This window comes from Schistocerca gregaria, chromosome 6 (genome assembly GCF_023897955.1).
Source record: "Schistocerca gregaria isolate iqSchGreg1 chromosome 6, iqSchGreg1.2, whole genome shotgun sequence".
In the NCBI taxonomy this organism is placed as follows: domain Eukaryota; kingdom Metazoa; phylum Arthropoda; class Insecta; order Orthoptera; family Acrididae; genus Schistocerca; species Schistocerca gregaria.
Genome location: NC_064925.1, coordinates 172,853,396 through 172,870,935, shown reverse-complemented (window position 1 = coordinate 172,870,935; position 17,540 = coordinate 172,853,396). Strand labels below are relative to the sequence as shown.

Genomic DNA, 17,540 nt, shown 5'->3' with positions numbered 1-17,540 from the left:
CCTTGAAAGCGTGTTCACCATTCACAATTTTGGAGCTTCTCCAGTGGTTGAGTTGGCAATGTATCTTTGCTATACAATATTATTATTGAGATCAATGTCGCTGGCACATCCGCCAGAAGACAGGCATGACCTGGCTGCTTCTTGTTAGCTTTTCTGGCGGATATTCTGTCGTTGCTCGAAACGTGAAGACTTAAAGGGGAATTCGTTTCTATTCTTCCAGCTCTGACATTCAAAAAATTGTTACAATGAGCGACGGAAAAGTGCCTGTGAACCAACAATTAATAATGCAGTCATAATTAGTGGGATCTGACAAATCCCATCTGTCATCTGATAATTGTGAAAAACAACTTTTCTCATCTGCACAGCACCGCAGCATGAACTCAAGGGTTTCGTAGGATTCCTGTACTTAATTTCGTTGTGGTCGTTTTCAATGACAGTAAAGGGGAGCAAAACCATCTGACTTGAAATATAATTTTCCAGTGGAATTTGAATCTTGGGCTACAGTTGCACTAGCACATCCAGTGAGGTATTCACTCATTGCTGTAGGGTAGGCTAGGGTAGAAAGAAGCAGGTTTCCCACAAAGTAAATAAACGATGATAGATGACAGAGGCATAGAGAAACAATTAAAATCGCTCAAAAGCGGAAAGGCCGCTGGACCTGATGGGATACCAGTTCGATTTTATACAGAGTACGCGAAGGAACTTGTCCCATTTCTTGCAGCGGTGTACCGTAGGTCTCTAGAAGAGCGTAGCGATCCAAAGGATGGGAAAGGGCACAGGTTATCCCCGTTTTCAAGAAGGGACGTCGAACAGATGTGCAGAACTATAGACCTATATCTCTGACGTCAATCAGTTGTAGAATTTTGGAACACGTATTATGTTCGAGTATAATGACTTTTCTGGAGACTAGAAATCTACTCTGTAGGAATCAGAATGTATTTCGAAAAAGACGGTCGTGTGAAACCCAGGTCGCGCTATTCGTCCACGAGACTCAGAGGGCCATAGACACGGGTTCACAGGTAGATGTCGTGTTTCTTGACTTCCGCAAGGCGTTCGATACAATTCCCCACAGTCGTTTAATGAACAAAGTAAGAGCATATGGACTTTCAGACCAATTGTGTGATTGAATTGAAGAGTTTCTAGATAACAGAACGCAGCATGTCATTCTCAATGGAGAGAAGTCTTCTGCAGTAAGAGTGATTTCAGGTGTGCTGCAGGGGAGTGGCATAGGACCGTTTCTATTCACAATATACATAAATGACCTTGTGGATGACATCGGAAGTTCACTGAGGCTTTTTGTAGATGATGCTGTGGTGTATCGAGAGGTTGTAACAATGGAAAATTGTACTGAAATGCAGGAGGATCTGCAGCGAATTGACGCATGGTGCAGGGAATTGCAACTGAATCTCAATGTAGACACGAGTAATGTGCTGCGAGTGCATAGAAAGATAGATTCCTTATCACTTAGCTACAAAATACGTCAGCAACTGGAAGCAGTTAATTCCATAAATTATCTGGTAGTATGCATTGGGAGTGATTTAAAATGGAATGATCATATAAAGTTGATCGTCGGTAAAGCAGATGCCAGACTGAGATTCATTGGAAGAATCCTATGGAAATGCAATCCGAAAACAAAGGAAGTAAGTTACAGTACGCTTGTTCGCCCACTGCTTGAATACTGCTCAGCAGTGTGGGATCCGTACCAGATAGGGTTGATAGAAGAGATAGAGAGGATCCAACGGAGAGCAGCGCGTTTCATTACAGGATCATTTAGTAATCGCGAAAGCGTTACGGAGATGATAGATAAACTCCAGTGGAAGACTGCAGGAGAGACGCTCAGTAGCTCGGTACGGGCTTTTGTTAAAGTTTCGAGAAAATACCTTCTCCGAGGAGTCAAGCAGTATATTGCTCCCTCCTACGTATATCTCGCGAAGAGACCATGAGGATAAAATCAGAGAGATTAGAGCCCACACAGAAGCATACCGACAATCCTTCTTTCCACGAACAATACGAGACTGGAATAGAAGGGAGAACCGATAGAGGTACTCAGGGTACCCTCCGCCACACACCATCAGGTGGCTTGCGGAGTATGGATGTAGATGTAGAATTAACGCATAAAGTAACCATCTCGCAAACGTAAATTTTGTAAATAGCTGTCACTTATTAAACATGAATTGTTCATAAAATTACAACTATATCTGGTGAAGTAAGTAGGTTAATGCAGCTCCAGTCCATCACTATCATTGAGTTGCCACACATTTTCCGAATAGCGCTTAAGATAGAAGTGTGTGTGTACTTTCAGATATGTCCGAAACATCAGGCACTACGAATCAAAACAGACAGCCTTGTTAATCAATTAAATATCGAAAGACAGATGTCCAGACTTTCAAAGGGCGTTAAAATACAACTACAGCGGCTGATGAAAATTTGTGCCTGGCCAGGTTCAACCTGGATTCGTGGTCTCTCTTCTTTCGGACATGTCCGAAAGAACAAACGTCACACATATATGCTTATACATGTATTTCTAGAGGAATAGTAGACATTTTAACAGGTGGTAATATAGACGAATTGCATAAAAAATTCCATATTAATGTGTCCACTTTTTGTTGAGTACAGAGATACAGCTGTTGGTACGTAACCCACCAAACACAATGCAAAGGCAAATGACGTTCAAAATTGATTTACAAAAATTCCCCTACCAACTTCAATGCACTTTTGAATTCTCTTGATAACACCACGTGTAGCTCTTCTGAGGGCGCATTTGCGTTCTTTTATGAGGGCTGCACTATTCACAATCCGAACGATCAAATCGACTCTTGAGTTACATTTTTACTTCTAGACTTCGCCTTTCAATCATCCTCACAGGCACAAATGCAAAGGGATTATGTACGGGGACCTTGGTGGCCAAGAAAAGTGCTCACATCTACGGAACCATCTTCCGGGAAATGTTAGGTTTTGATGATGTGTCACCTGACGATTAGAATGTGCAGGAGCCTCGTCATGCTGGAGGAACATAGGCATTCTTGTAGCCAAAGGAACCTCTTCCAATAATGCTGGAAGCTCATTTTCAAGGACATGTGGACAATGGGGTCCTGCTATGATCCATAAACGAAAAGAAAATGCATTGAACCCAGCTGTATATACTCAACAAAAATTAGACGCATGTTATATGGCATTTTTTTTCTGCAATTTGTCTGTACTATCACCAACTACACTGAGGGGGGGGGGGGGGGGGGGGGGACCCCGTACGTGATATGCGACAAAGATGGGAATTTGAGTCTGACGAGGAGCGTGTGTAGATGGGTCCTGCAGGCAGCTCAGCCGTTGTGTCCCGATAGTGCAATGGTCAGCGCATCTGCCTAGTAAGCAAAACGTCCAGGTTCGAACCTGTCGGGCACAAATTTTCATTTGCCGCCTTTGCTGTATTCCAACGTCCTGTGACAGTGTGGATGTTTAAGATGCAATAGTATTTTGAGGCAATACAGGTGATTTACGAACGTTTGTCTTGCCACCAATGTAACGGGACTTCAAGGGCATCCATTCCTTAGCCATTGCTTTGTGATGGCGCTAACCCATGTCGTATACGTGCGAATCAGATTGTGGCGCATATTCAGTCAAATAACAAATGGTCAGTATACAAGTACTTACGAATAGTAACAGCAGGATTGCAGTAAGCTGATTACTTAACCAAGTGCAACATAGGGCACCTGTGTAATGAGTCATTTCAGCTGTATAGCTGACAATAATATTTGTCAGGCAATTCACTACAGAATTAATGTAATACCTGCACAATGGCCTCTGTAGTCAATACTGTATCATCATCAGCTCGTGAATGGTGTACTTCGTTAAATCAGATTACTCAAGCTGGTGGTAAATAAAAGGAAGAGACCATACCACCACACTAATTTTGCTTAAGTAGTCAGCGCTAGATTATGTGCGCCACCATCAACGTTACTGAAAGCAGTTTGACAGTATAACACAACCACATCCACTGACAACCTGTACCATTACCACCACACAGTTGTTACTCGCAGTGAGTACAAGTTGCTGATGGTTCTCAAGAATAGCGGAAAGCGCCTCATGAATGTGAAGTTCCATTTGCATTACGCCTAGGACAGAGAATCCTAAGTAACAGTAAGAGGTTACCCAGCGAAGGGACGAGTCCACGTATTGTCTCGAGTTCTTGCAGTTTGATATTAATTTAGTTCCCAATGGATTCACACTAACGGGTTCTTTCGGCTAACGGAATACTCATATGGGAATTATCGAAGTGTAATTGCTAAAACACTCAACTACCTTAATAGCATCTCATCTTGGATTGAATATGACTCGGAAAGCGACGTTAATTTGAAGTCTCCGTCCTTCTCCAGACGACTTACTGAAGTGCACTCACAATCGTGTTGCCTGCAGCATGAATTCTGTCAAGTTTTGTGGCAGCTGGCAGTCATTGCTGAATACAAACACGTGCAAATATCTTCACTGCTCTGGAGGAACTCGTCTTTGTTGCATTTTTTCCATACCGTAATGAGCACAATAACATAAGGCTTATTCTGCTGAAGAACTTAATCCTTCAAGTCCTTAAATAAGAATCTGAGAATGGTAGTAATGCATAAAAGGAAACAGACTGTTGGAAAAAAGAATGGAGAGCCCCCAGCTTTTTTTTCCGATAGGGCCTACAAGAAGAATCTGGTGTCATATTATGCTTCAGAACACTAAACGGTTTATTTTTCACTTCATACTAAAACAAAAGCTATGATATAAGAAGAGGAAATGACTTAGATACTTCTCAGAAGCTTTAGTGTTTTGTGTTTATTTTCTTACTTCATACTAAAACAATGGCGTTGATATGAGGAGGAGGAAATGAAATATACGCTTCCAAGGCATATTTCCTTGTGTGCTATTACTGCGTGCACGAAAATTCTGCAGTTAATTTTTTCTGTAGGATAAATTCTAATGTCACCTCACATTACTTTGTGAGAAGGTTCCTATTTTCTTGGGATTCAAATAGAGTGGACACTTCATCACTGGTTACTATTCTGAGGACTAATGACGTGATACTCGTTCCAATTGCTACATGGCACCTGTGAATAGAATCTCACGTTGGTTACCGGTACTATACAAACATGCAGGCAGTGATGTCCGCTCACTGCAGTCAAAGCCAAGGTGGTTTCTTTCTGCTTACGGCGAAGCATCTGCTACTACAGTGCCCACAATCAGCCAACATGAACAAATCGCGGAGGCATTGAGCACTCTCTGCTAACGATATTATGGAGTTAATACATCTTTCCAGGATGAGATTTTCACTCTGCAGCGGAGTGTGCGCTGATATGAAACTTCCTGGCAGATTAAAACTGTGTGCCGGGCCGAGACTCGAACTCGCGACCTCTGCCATCCGCGGGCAAGTGCTCTGCCATCTGAGCTACCCAAACACGACTCACGCCCCGTCCTCACAGCTTTACTTCTGCCAGTACCTCGTCTCCTACCTTCCAAACTTAACAGAAGCTCTCCTGCGAACCTTGCAGAACTAGCACTCCTGAAAGAAAGGATACTGCGTAGACAAGGCTTAACCACAGCCTGGGGAATGTTTCCAGAATGAGATTTTCACTCTGCAGCGGAGTGTGCGCTGATATGAAACTTCCTGGCAGCTTAAAACTGTCTGCCGGACCGAGACTCGAACTCGGGACGTTTGCCTTTCGCGGGCAAGTGCTAGTTCTGCAAGGTTCGCAGGAGAGATTCTGTTAAGGTTGGAAGGTAGGAGACGAGGTACTGGCAGGAGTAAGGCTGTGACGACGGGGCGTGAGTCGTGCTTGGGAAGCTCAGTTGGTAGAGCACTTGGCCGCGAAAGGCAAAGGTCCTGAGTTCGAGTATCGGTCCGGCACACAGTTTTAATCTGCCAGGAAGTTTCATATCAGTGCACACTCCGCTGCAGAGTGAAAATCTCATTCTGGAAACATCCCTCAAGGCTGTGGCAAACCATATCTCCGCAATATCCCTTCTTTCAGGAGTGCTAGTTCTGCAAGGTTCGCAGGAGAGCTTCTGCTAAGTTTGGAAGGTAGTAGACTAGGTACTGGCAGAAGTAAAGCTGTGAGGACGGGGCGTGAGTCGTGCTTGGGTAGCTCAGTTGGTAGAGCACTTGCCCGCGAACGGCAAAGGTCCCGAGTTCGAGTCTCGGTCCGACACACAGTTTTAATCTGCCAGGAAGTTTTTTAATAGATCTTACTAACTTTACGTAATATGCAGGGCAATACAGTTTGTGGTAACTAGTCATTGCATTAAAATACTTTGCAGTTATATTTGGCGCAATATTTATTGTTGCTAGTCTCTGTAATGTTAATAGTATTGATTCAGATTGTGCGTGAACACGAAAACACACACACACACACACACACACACACACACACACACACACACACACAGTCATTGATTACAGTGAGAGTGACGTCTGCAGTCTGTTGAACACCACATGCACCAATCAATTATACAGATACACTGCGAGCGAAAGGTGTCTAGTTGTTGGCAACAAATTCCAGCTGTGATGGACACACCCATGAAGAATTCCTAGTGCAAAGCACACTTTTGGAGCTATCAGATGGAAAATATTATGATCACACAATTATTTGTTCTAGTTTACGTCTTCTGGTAGGGCCCACCCTTTCATTTCTTCTTACGAAGTTAACGATAAAGGCATCATAAATCGTCACCATTAATAGTATTGCACTGCAATGCTCAGGAGCGACCTGATGACGTTCAAGCAAAACTGCAATAATAGTCACTCCGCTGATTTTTGTTGTTTCGAATGAGAGCATGCAGTACTACAACACCAGACTTCTGAACCTTGCTTGTTGAATGAAAATGTCCCATGATGGTTAAATGGTAATCAATCACTTATATCAGTAGTCGAGACTTTCTTAATGTGGAAAATCATTCCTGCCAGAACAATCTTTGTTGAAACAAGAAATTTTTCCCAAAACCACTCGCTCTATACACAGTTCAAATCTTTCGAGCTGCCTGCTCTGCAATCACACCTCTATTGTACCAAAGTAAATAATGTGTTGCAGATATAACACCTTTTTCCAATTACGACCTAATTTTGCAATGCATGATTTTCAAGTATGCAAAATTCAATGCTTAACTGCAAGATACTAACTAGAACTTCAAATCCGAAAATGACAGTTGAAACATACACTGACAGCGTCACGCCGCGTTCACCGGGACGGCGCCCGCTTTCAGGCGGCGCAAGGAAACGCTCGAGCATAAGTCGCGACGCAGCCACGAATTGTCAAGCGGAATTGTTTCTGGAATTACTTATTATTGCTGGGGGGGGGGGGGGGGGGGTAGAATGTGAAACGAATTATCGTCGATGTTCATAACTTTAGACGAGGGCCGAAAGTATGGTTAAATAAAAAAAAAAAAAGAGAGAGGGTTAGACGACAACACGACATCATTTCGCTGATAGACAACACATAATCTCGACACTTCGGCGTCTTACAGTGTTGCCAGATTGTGGAGATGGGCGGAGCGTTGAGGGGAGGTCGGTTTTATTGGCCACCTTAAGTGAATGACTGGGACTTAGTCTGTGTGGCGGCCGGTCCGCGGTCAGTTTTTTATGTCTAAGACTCTACATAACACTCATTATTTGATATTATTAGCAAACACAAAAAACAGTTGGAGCTGGCCGCCAATAAATCCTTAAAGCCCCTCTTAAACTGAACTTTATTAGTAACTAACAAAACACACGCGAGACAGATCACAACTGCTGAATAAATGTGGCAATTGGATACACAGTACACCCTAAACCCCTTCCCACCATCTCCTCCCCCTCCTCTTTGTCATTATCTTCCTCCCCCCCCCCCTCCATGTCCATTTTCTCATTCCGCTTCACCTCTATGTCCTGTCAGCACTCCAGACCTCAAGCCTTTTTATTATTATTACAAACAAAACTGAATGGGAATAGAAGTCACTCAAAATGAACTGGTAAGTCAGATAGGACTGGTACACAGGGTACAAGAGAGACCTCTCCACCTGCTGCATCTGCAAGGATAGTAGCTTCAGTGTCAATATTTTGCATGGTTTTAAGTGAAGCAGTAGGATTACAAAGTTTCAGATGATTCAGATTCTGTAGTAGTATTCTAATCGTAAGTTGAAAAAATTCCTGTTTTCTGTAAAACTAACGGCAACAAAGAAAACAAAACAGCGCATTGTCTTGTACACAATTTTTTCTGGAAACATACAGACTATATATATATATATATATATATATATATATATATATATATATATATATGTGTGTGTGTGTGTGTGTGTGTGTGTGTGTGTTGTGTGTGTGAGAGAGAGAGAGAGAGAGAGAGAGAGAGAGAGAGAGAGAGAGAGAGAGAGAAACAATTTGTCTAATTGTTTAAATATCCTGCTATTGTAGTTACAACTGATGTGATAAAAAAAATTAAACCACGCATTTTCACAGCACAGCACGACATTTCTTTCTCACAGTCGGTTTTAATGGAGCTGCATGTTTATTAAACTATTTTGTAAAAATCTGAAGTTAATCAGTCAAGAACTTCTGGTTATTTTTGCTAAAAAACATTTCCCTTTTATATATATATATATCCATCAAAATGTGCATTAGAGTACCATGTAGAAATCTGAAGTAAATCAGACAAAAACTTTTTGTGATTTTTGGAAACAATATTTCCTGATTATATATTACATGTTTTCATACCAAACAACGGAAAATCCAGGATGGAATAATGACAATGTTATGAAAAGGATAGATTGCTACTTGCCATATAGTGGAGTTGCTGAGTTGCAGACAGGCACACCAAAATGACTTTTAGAATGCTAGCAGTCTTTTGATAGACTGCTTGACAGACTGCTAGAATTCTAACGATGTTTTTGTTGTGCCTATCACCGACTCAATATCTCCACTATATTGTGAGAACCAATCTATTCTTTTCATAATACTGTCACCTTTATTTATACAAATTTTAAAAAAATATGTACAGTCCACGTCTGTCTGAATTACAGTATAATGTAAAAATTTGAAGTAAAACACACTGGTAGTACTTTTCAAGATTTTTGGTAGCATTAAACAATGAGTCTTCTTTACATAGTAGTACAGATTAAACTTTAAAGGAGAGCTGCTAGATTAGTTACTGGTAGGTTCAAACAACATGCAAGTGTAACTGAGATGCTTTGTGACAAATGAGAATCCCTGGAGGAAACGTGACATTCTTATTGAAGAACTCTACTGAGAAAATTTAGAGAACCAGCATTTGAAGCTGACTGCAGAACAATTCTATTGCCGCCAATATACATTTCTCGTAAGGACCACGAAGATAAGAAATAAGAATTTGGGACTTATACAGAGACATACAGTAGTGGAAATTAATATAAAGGCAGGAGTTCTATGAAATTAATTTACAATGTCTTACGTAACATGCCTCAAACTTATTATGAAAGTAGCAGATTAGGTATAAGACATAAACAATTATCTACATCTATATCTGTACTCTACAAACCATCATGAAGTATATGGCAGAAGTCCACCCCACTGTATCAGTTATTAGGGTTTCTTCCCATTCCATTCACATATGGAGTGCAGGAAGGATGACCAATTGAATGGCTGTGTATGTGCTGTAATTATTCTAATCTTATCCTCACGAACACTACACGAGCAATATGTAGGGGCTTGTAGTACAGGGTACGTTCCGAAAGTAAGCTTTGCCGCGAAACCGGTTTCAGTGCTCTCCGAGCTGTGGAAGCGGCAGGACGTCTGTTATTGTAAACCTCAGCGCGCCGACCGTGTCACGGAAAAAATGGGATCGAGCAACGTTACGCGATTAAGTTTTGTGCTAAACTGAACAAATCTTTTGAGGAGACTAACAAAATGATTCGTGAGGCTTACGGGGACTCTGCTCTGTCCTACTCACAAGTTTCGAGGTGGTTAAAGGCCTTTAAGCCCAAAAAGGCAAGAACGAGCAAATCAAAAGTGAAAACAATGCTCATTGTCTTTTTCGACAGCAAAGGAGTGGTCCATAAGGAGTTTGTTCCTCAAGGACAGACAGTTAACGCTGCCTACTACGTGGATGTGCTGGAAAGACTCTGCAAAAGGGTCGTCAGGACGAGAAAGGACATCTCCGCTACCTGGCAACTCCATCACGACAACGCGCCTTGCCACAACGCGCTACGAGTCCGCGAGTTCCTGGCCAAACACCAGGTGCCAACGCTGCCCCACCCCCCCTATAGTCCTGACCTCGCCCCAGCTGACTTCTTTTTGTTTCCTAGGATTAAGTCAGCCCTGAAAGGAACCCGTTTTTCGTCCATAGACGAGATCCAATCCGCCGTGACGAAGACCTTGCGAGAGGTCCCAGAAGACGCCTTCCAGGGCGCGTACCGGTCATGGCAGAGTCGCTGGAAAAAATGTGTAGAGGTCCAAGGACAGTACTTTGAAGAATTTTAAGTGTTTGTGCAAATCTGTTCAATAAATTACTTTAAAAAAAATAATTGCATTACTTTCGGAACGCACCCTGTATATTCCTAGAGTCATGATTTAAAGCCAGTTCTTGAAACTTTCATTTAAAGCCAGTTCTTGAAACTTTGTAGTACACTTTCTCACAATAGTTTAGTTCAGAAGTCTGCCAGTTCAATTTCTTCAATATTTCTATAACTCTTTCCTATGAATCAAACAAACCTGTTATCATTTGTGCTGCTCTTCTCTATATATACTCAGTATCCCCTGTTAGTCCTATTTGGTACATGGCCCACACACTTGAGCAATATTCTGTTTTTCATGATGGAATTACACAGTTTCTTTCATAACACAAGTAACAAAATGTGGCCTTCTCATTTCCTGGATGGAAACTGGTATAAAGGTAGTCACTATCCTCTTGTATTAGTGCACTGTTAGTAGTTTTTCCAATCTCTGCCCTTCCTATTTACCTCAAAAATTCTCTTAAGCATTGATTTTGTTAGGGCTTGTAGTTCTTACAGTTAAACTGTCACCCACTCTTCTTGTATTACTCTTTCCAGCCCTCATATTGCCTTCCGTTGTAATAAACATGTTTGGAAGTATTCCCAAAGGTTTTCCACAGGGATCAAATCTGAACTACATGCAGGCCAGGGCAATACATCAATATCTTTTACCTTCAAACCATTTTTTGGTTCTAGCATATGTACATACACATTACCTTGTTGAAACATCAGGCCTTTATCCCCTACGTCCTTACGCATTCTAGTCAGTTCTCTCTCTAGGTGTACATGATCAGTGTTCATTCTAGTATTTGACTAAGCAATGCGTGATTTATCTTCTGCTCATTCTTACATGCTGCTTTGTTCTCCGACTGTGCCAATAATATTGAAACCCATCCAGTCCAATTAAATTACACAACTTTTCATCACTGCACATCACTTTATCCCATTCTGAAGACCATGACATGCAGTTTTCAGAAAACTTCAATCTAGCCAGTTTATGTTTGAGTGGAGCAGGTTTCAGCAGTGGTTTCTTGAATGCTAGATATTTGTCGTGTGACAAAATTTGTCATATGTGTCTGGCAATTACTGGCAACTTTAAATCAGCAACAAGCTGTGAGAAGTATAATGGTTTGTGGTCTAGCTTTGCCCATAAGTAATTGTGTCCATGTACCTTTTTTTTTTGTAATTGGAGTGTCCCGTTTCACTCTACACACCATTTTTGCTTTTCCATCACATGACGACTGTTTTCACATGGCATTTTTCCAATTGTGACTTACGAACACAACATGCACTGTCACAAGCTTTCCTATCTGTAGTTACGGCAAGTACACATGCACTAACACCGTGCACAGCCGACTGCCTTTATAACGAGTCTTTCCTATCTGTGGTAAAGTCATGTACACACACACACACACACACACACACACACACACACACACACACACAGCCAACAGCCAACAGCCAACAGCTTTTATAATGAGTTCCACCCTCTGCCCCCTGAATCTTTATGTCTTGTTATATGCTCTACTACCAACATTGAATTCAATGCCATTTGACTGCATTTATCAGTGAACTGGATATTATACTGCTCCATATACACTGTGCACACATATTCTAATTGACAATGTTAATTTTCCTACAAATACCCATATGTTACACAGGTTTCCACTACAGGTATTGTATTGACAATCATTTTTCTCTTGCTCTATTTGTGAGTGGAACAGGAAAGAAGTAACTAGTAGTCTTTATAGGGTAACCTCCGTCACATTCCATACTGTGTCTTGTGTAGTATGTATGTAGATGTAGCCGTACATTTTTCTGGACCAAAGTAAGTGACTAAATCTTTGGGAATATTATTCTTATTTCTAGTATTGACTCCACGAACTGAGAACTTGGTTTGAAATAAAGATAAATTTCATTAAGGAATAAATATATTTGAAAGCCATCATTAGTATCCCATTTTCTCTAAACAGGGCTCTGCAGGGTGTTCTCCAGTTCCTATTTTCACACCACAAATAATCCTTATTACATGTGTTTGGTCTCTGAAAAGTTTAGGTTGAGTTGATGAGTTACCTTTTATTTTATTTTTATATCATCTATCTCTGACAATATTCGCCTTGAAAATAGAGATTTGTATGGGTGCTCCACAAGTTCTGTGGTATTTTCCTCCCAGCTCAATTTGTTATCAAGCTGTAATCCCAATAATTTAACACTATCAAACTCTTATACCTGTTTGCCATCATATTTTAGACAAATATTGGCAAAAACACGCTTTAAACTGCAACCCCCCCACTCCCCCAAGGTTTAGTGAGAAAGAATTGGCTAGCAACCATTTCTTAAAACCTATGACAATTTCATTAATTAATCTTTCTAAGACTAAACCTTATTTGCCATTTACTGTGATGTATGTGTCATACACAAACAAACCAAACTTTCTGGTTGGCTTAAAAGGAGGGGGAGGGGGGGGGGGGGCGAAGGGTCCTAACTGCGAGGTCATCGGTCCCTTGTTCCCAGTAAAACAATTACCCAAGGGAAAGACGAAAACAAAGAAGACATACAGCACAATAACAGGAGAAAGGAAGAACAACGGAAGGACAAAAACACTACAGTGGACAAAACAGGTCAAGAAAACCACAGAGAGGCACAAGAAACAGGGAAAAAGAGATTAAAAACAAGAAAACAGATTACCATGGCTGGCTGACCATGACAGTAAAAAGGAGAAGCTAGCCACTCAGCAACACACTTAAACCTCCACCCTAAAAGCCCTAGGGAGGAGGGCACAGAGTGCCATAGGATATGCGCTAAAACTCAGATCAAACGATAAAACCCACCCTTACGAATAAAATGATAAACTAAAGCTGCTGTTGAGGCATTGTCACCCAACACCTAAGGTAGGGTGCTGGGAAAGTTAAAAGTCTGCCGCAGAGCGGCTAAAACTGGGCAGTCCAGCAAGAAGTGGACGACTGTCATTTGGGAGCAACAGCGACACTGAGGTGGGTCCTCGCGAGGGAGGAGGTAATCATGTGTGAGCCACATATGGCCAATGCGGAACCGACAAAGGACAACTGATTCCCTGCGAGAAGCCCGCAGGGAAGACTTGCACACACTAGCAGTCTCATTAATGACACACAGTTTGTTGTGCATACTTTTTATAACATTCCGTCTCTCAAAGCAAAAAAGACTTGCAGCATAAGACAGAGCGCAGGTCAGTTTCATAGATGGCTATCACTAGCAGTAGTTTCCAAAAAGCCTGTTTGGCCAGCCTGTTAGCAAGTCCATTGCCTGGGACTCTGAAATGTCATGGGGTCCACACCAACACCACTTAATGACTGGACTGTTCCAGGGCAGAGATGGACTCCTGGATGTTCACTACTAAATGATGCCAAGAGCAGCACTGGTCAATAGCTTGTAAGCTGCTCAGGGAGTCAAAATAGAGAAGAAATGACTCACCAGAACTGGAACGGATGTACTGAGGTGCACGAGATATGGCCACAAGCTCTGCAGTGAATACACTGCAGCCAGCAGGCAAGGAGTGCTGTTCAATACGGCCTCTGTGGACATAGGCGAAGCCAACATTACCATCAGCCATCGAGCCGTCAGTGTAAACAACGCCAGAGCCCCGGAATACATCAAGAATCAAGAGGAAGTGACAGAGGAGAGTGGTGAGGTTAACGGAGTCCTTAGGGCCATGCAAAGGTCCAGATGAAGTTTCAGCCAAGGTGTACACCATCGAGGTGCATGTGAATGACCTCAAGTAGAGGTGGTAAAGGGAAGGACTACAGTTTGGAAAGAAGGGATCGGACATGAACTGCAATTGGAAGCCCTGACCTGGGCTGCCGATGCGGGAGATGAACCGCCGTAGGTGGCAAAAGGAGACGGTAATTCGGGTGCACAGAACTATGAACATGTGAAACATGACTGGCCAGCAGTTGGGCACGCCTAACCTGCAATGGAGGGACTCCGGCCTCCATCAGGACGCTGGTCACCAGACTCATCCTAAAAGCACCAATCGCTAGGCAAATGCCACAGTGGTGCACTGGGTTGAGTAAACACAATGCTGAGGGCACCGTAAACTAGACTCCCATAGTCAAGGCGGGATTGAACAAGGGCTCTGTAGAGCTGCAGCAGCGTACAGCAATCTGCACCCCAGGTGGTGCTGCTCAGGCAGCGGAGAGCATTGAGGTGCTGCCACCACTCCCACTTAAGCTGACGAAGGTGAGGTAGCCAAGTCAATTGGGCAGTCCTAAGAATCAATATGTCTCCACTACAGTGAGTTGATCATCATTAAGATAAAGATCAGGTTCCAGATGAAAGGTATAACGCAGACAGAAGTGCATGACACACTACTTCACAGCCGAAAACTGGAAGCCGTAGGCTACAGCCCATGACTGCACCTTGTTAATGGCTCCCTGCAGATGCTGCTCTCAGCAGCTCCAGTACTGGAGGAGCAATGCGAAATGCAGAAGTCATCCACATACAGAGAAGGGGAGACAGGCGGCCCTACAGCTGCTGCTAGGCCGTTAACGACCACTAAAAATAGAGATACACTCAATACGGAGCACTGTGGACTGCTGTTCTCCTGAATATGCAGGGAGAGGGGGGGGGGGGGGGGGGGGGGGGGGGTTACTATGGGAGGCATCAACTTGGACATGACATGGAAAGTACAGAGTGACAGAAAGTTTTGGATAAAAATTGGGAACAGGCTCCAGAGACCCCACTCATACACTCATACAATGTGACAAGAATATGATGTCACCAGGTCGTATTGTATGCTTTACGTAAGTCAAAAAAGACGGCAACAAGGTGTTGGCATCTGAAAAAGGCTGTTTAGATGGCAGACTCGAGGGACACAAGATTATCAGTGGTAGAGCAACCATGGCGGAAGCCACCCTGGCATGGAGCCAATAGCCCATGACTCCAGGACCCAAACCGACTGCCGACACACCATACATTCCAGCAGCTTACCGAGAATGTTTGTCGAGGTTGATGGGCAATAGCTAACCACATCAAGTGGATTTTTACTGGTTTTAGCACCGGAATGATGGTGCTCTCCCACCATTCCAATGGAAAAACGCCATTGCATGAGATTCAGTTGAAGGTTATGAGGAGTAATCGCTTGTAGCCAGACAAAAAATGTTTTATCATCTGAATGTGGATCTGATCAAGCCCAGAAGCTGTGTTGGGGCAATGTGCAAAGGTGCTGTGGAGTTCCCAAAATGTAAATGGGGCGTTATAGGGTTTACTGTGGTGTGTTGTGAACAGGAGGGGCAAAAGACTGGGGGGTAGTACTCGGACGCAGAGGCTCGAGCATATTGCTCAGCAAAGTGCTTGGCAATCGCGTTTGCTTCGGGAGAGAGCACGCCATTGATGTTAAGGGGCCCACACTCTGCCTATCTGACCCATGTTAATTTAGGCAAGTATTTGACTCATTTCTGAAAAAACAAAAACTATTTGATGCAGGACCTTAATATTTTTACTGTATGTTACATGATGCTAATAGAGTCAACTGTACTAAAATCTACTTTATCCATTTTATAGTTTTTAAGAAATACTTTTTTAAATTTATTAACAAAAAATATTAATTTTTTCTGCAGAAAATATTTTTTGTGAACTTTCTAATGGGGGAATATTAATGACTGTAGTACCAGTGGTTTCTTTTTATGTTATGCAGAGTATCTGAATCGTTCATCCATTTACCTATAATAGTTTCTGATATAATGGGGCATACATACTGAAAATTTTAGTTTGTGGGAAATTGACTTTAAACAAAACTTTTGGAATTTGTTACTTACAGTTAATTAAAACTGTCCTGCTGACTATGATGGCCCTTCTTTGGCCTCTAGCAGGTCTTCCAGCTTCTTTTTCACTTTCCTGGATGTTTGTCTTGCTTTCTTGGCCATATTAGATGCAGACCAGTCTGCATCCGCTATCCTCATTTTATTACAATGTTGTAGCCCAGTGATCATATTTTCACCACGACTAATTCCCAACATTTTCAGTATCCAACACTTTCCAATATTACCACAATTAAATGTAATAACAGCATCATGAACTCCTAGTTTCATTGTATGCATGCCTACATACACATCTTTAGGAAGGCGGTTCCAAATTATGCTGTTGAAACATTCATTTGGGTTTTTTGTCTGCCCATGCAGACATTTCCTTAGAAGGTCAGGATGAGCCAAGTCTCTGAAAATAAGTTTAAATGCTGTAATAAAAGCAGCAGGAAGAGAATGCTGGTGAGAATAATATTCTCCAGTTGCCTGAGCCCTATTGCATTTGCACCACGAATTTTCTCCTGATGGACACAATCCATGACATGGGTTATCATCAGTAGATAACTTATGGAAGAATATGGCCCAAACATCTATCTTCATTGCCTCCAGATTGTCTTTATTTCTCCTAACTGCCTTCCCGTAGTATACCTGCAAGTTTTTTATTTCAGTTTTAGTTAACTGACCCTGTCCAGTCAACAATTTTCCATCTACTAATTTTTTTCCTCTCATATCACCAGTTACTTTTCTCAGCCTTGTTCCCAAACGTTTTTGAACATGGCCCACACATTCTATTTTGCTAGTAATGGCATCTCCATATGGCTTAGAGTTCACCACATGGTTGTATGCCTTACTGTTGCCATCTTTCAAATATTTGGTGTACCTACGCCTCTTGTTTCTACGGGGCTTTGAAACATTTGTTGTACTCCATGAACTTCCATACCACCACTCGTTCCTCTAAAATTAGCCACACAGTTGTGTTCTTTATGTTCATTGACTTTACAACATTTGCAATATTTAGACATTATCTCCGCATCTAACACTTTATCGGTGTTATCGGAGCCTACACTCGTGGCAGTCACTTCTCCATTCAGAGAAGTAATGCCTGTGACTGAGCATAGGATGCCGTTTTTATCAAGACAGACCCTGACTGAATTTTGGACAAGCCCTCCACCTTCCCAAACTTGTCCTCTAAATGCTCCACAAAAAACTGAGGCTTCATCAAGACAAAAGAGTCTCCATCAGCTCTCTTACATACAAGGTACCAGGGCGAATAGAGTTCACTGTCATCCTTAGCCT

The 17,540-nt window shown here is 42.3% G+C and overlaps 1 protein-coding gene across 6 annotated transcripts in view; it reads right to left on the bottom strand.

Moving 5' to 3' along the window:
- The window catches only part of LOC126279051 (testis-expressed protein 2), a 321,894-nt gene that overhangs the window by 292,250 nt on the left and 12,104 nt on the right, over positions 1-17,540 (bottom strand). The gene's annotated exons all lie outside the window — the stretch shown is intronic.